Raw genomic sequence first — 2,761 nt, forward strand, 5'->3', positions numbered from 1 at the left:
TCTCTCTCTCTCTCTCTCTCTCTCTCTCTCTCTCTCTCTCTCTCTCTCTCTCCCTCCCCCCTCTCTTCTCTCTCTCTCTCTCTCCCCCTCTTTCTGTCTCTCTCTGACTTTCTGTTTCTCTGTCTGTCTCTCTGTCTCTGTCCGTCTCTCTCTGCCATCAGCAGGAACTGAATCCAGGACCTCAGGCACACTGGTCTGGTACACTACTACTGAGCTATGCCCTCTAGCAGTTGCACAGCGCCTCTGCAGTTTTGCTTCTATGTCTGTTTCTCTGTGGTTGAGTTATGCTTAATCTTTTTCATAATGTTCCAAATTTGGTTTTAATTTTCAACTTGACACAGCCTAGAATTACTAGGGAAGAGTGTCTCAACCAAGGAATTGCCTAGATCAGGCTGGCCTGTAAGCATGAGCAGGTGAGTGAGGCATATTACTATCTTAATTGTTACTTGATATAGGGAGACCAAGCTCGTTGTAGGTAGCACCTAGGCAGGGTTATCCTGTACAGTGTAAGACAGGAGAAAGCTGGATAAGAGCGAGCAAGCATGCAGGGATCTGTGGGTTTACTCTTACTCTGTCTCGACTGTGGATGTGACACTTTTTTTTAAGTCCCTGCTGTCTTGTCATGTCCCCTTAGTGATGCACTGTAACCTCGGATTATAGTCAGATAAGGTCCTTCATGTCCCCTTAGTGATGCACTGTAACCTCGGATTGTAGTCAGATAAGGTCCTTCGTCTCTATGTTGCTTTCTGTTGGGTTGTTTTATCACAGCAAGAGAATTGAAACTCGAACAGACTCAGCGAATTCTAACCTCATACATTGTCCCTATGGAATCTTCCTATTCACCAAGAACGTGAAAACTCAGGGAAGTATCATAACAGGAACAATCAGAATGTGGGGAAATAAGATATCATTTGCACATAGTCATCGTTTCTGAAAACAGAAGGCTCAAATACAACTGTTTGTGAAAACCCAAGTCACAATACCAAGGTACAGTCAACGACTAGACCATGTTGATCTAATTCAAGTATGTGGGTGCCAGATAGGCATGGTTGGAAATCCCTTAGGGAAATCACTTCTTGGTGGTTGAGATGAAGTTCAGGTGCCATGATGTAGGAGGTGCCATTGCCCAGGGTCCATGATTTGTTGCCTATAGTCGGCTCTTATTAGGATCTAGGGATAAAACACTAGCAAGGACTTGCTTAAAGAATGAGTGGAGACCATCACAAGCTATACTCAGAGATAGCCTTTGCAGCAAGAACAACATCACTACAGAAACAAACAGCTTAGAGAGGAGCTTCCCCAGGCTAACTGCTTCTATGACTAAATATTAGCTATTGTGAAAAAAAAGACAAGTGGATATTCTGTTTAATGCTGATGGGAAAGGTCAGTGACACCCTGTGGTTGAAGTCCTCCTCCTACCATGTTAGGTCATTGCTTTGGTGAGAGGACAAGTGATTCAGAATTAGGAGGGATTTGTAAGACTGAGGCTCAAGGACAAGCCCTTCTCTGAATGGCTACTTCTACTCTGAATGTTTGGATGATACACGTGGCATTTTGAGATGTGCTTCCTGACTTTGGTGCAATCCTCCCACCCCATGAAACACGCACACACACACACACACACACACACACACACACACACACACAAACACACACATACACACACACACAAAGAAATATCCAAACTCTTGCATTGCAACAGTGTTCACACTGGTTAAATCCACTTGAATCAGCTATATCCTAGAACTGACGAGCAATAAAAGTCAGCCTAGGAAACATGTTGTATTCCTATCTGTCCTTTGCATTAGGTTTCTTTGAGAGCAGCCATTTAGTGTACTTTGAAAAGTTGGCGTGCCTAGTTGTATATCCTTGGTCCCCAAATCCAAGGATCACTATTGTATTCGTTTACAAAAAGATAGGACATAGTCTTTGAAACTAATGGGCTCAATTTTGCTGAATAACTTTTTTTCTTGTATTATTTATCCCCAAATAAGAATAATTTTGAGATACGCTATAAATAATTTTATTGAAAACAACTTTTCTTTTAGAATTGAGCGGAAATAACCATGTCAGAAGCCAACAAACAGATGGTGAACTTCCTGGTTCTGCTGACTCGGGCAGACTGTTTTCTTCAAGCTGAAGGGGGGCTCCATGCCTGCCCGAAGATCTCAAGGCTTCTCAGCACCTTTCAACACTACAGATTTGGGTCATTCACTAAGAGCCCACATTTATTTCTAGCCTACACAATCTTAGCATTATCTCAGAGTTTAATTACTATAAATGATTGACACCAAAAATGTTCAAGTAGGAATCTGAAACTGTAGAAAACTATTACATTCTGGTGTTAATGAACCCAGCATCGTTTTGAGTACTGGGATGGGCTTTCTGTTCCAAGGTGTGGATGTTGAAACATTGTAAGCTCTGTTTTATTTAACTATTTTTCCTCTGGATAACTGTAGAAACACCAGATTCACATACTGCCTATCAAGGAAGCTAAGGTCTGCTGGGTCAGTGTATTTGAGGGCCAGAGCATTGTAACTTATGACCTTCACATTCTCTTCTAGGGTCAATATTTTATCTTCTCGGAATTTCTGTCTCTCCTCATGCTCCTATTTGCCAGTAAGTAGATCTACTAAACACTTATTTTGTGCTAGATATTATATTGTTGTTGTTGTTGTTGTGTGTGTATGTCTCTCTGTGTGTCTGTGTGTGTGCCTCTGTGTGTGTGTGTCTGTCTGAGTGCATGTGTCTCTGTGTATGT

Source organism: Mastomys coucha, unplaced genomic scaffold (assembly GCF_008632895.1).
Source record: "Mastomys coucha isolate ucsf_1 unplaced genomic scaffold, UCSF_Mcou_1 pScaffold23, whole genome shotgun sequence".
Classification (NCBI taxonomy): domain Eukaryota; kingdom Metazoa; phylum Chordata; class Mammalia; order Rodentia; family Muridae; genus Mastomys; species Mastomys coucha.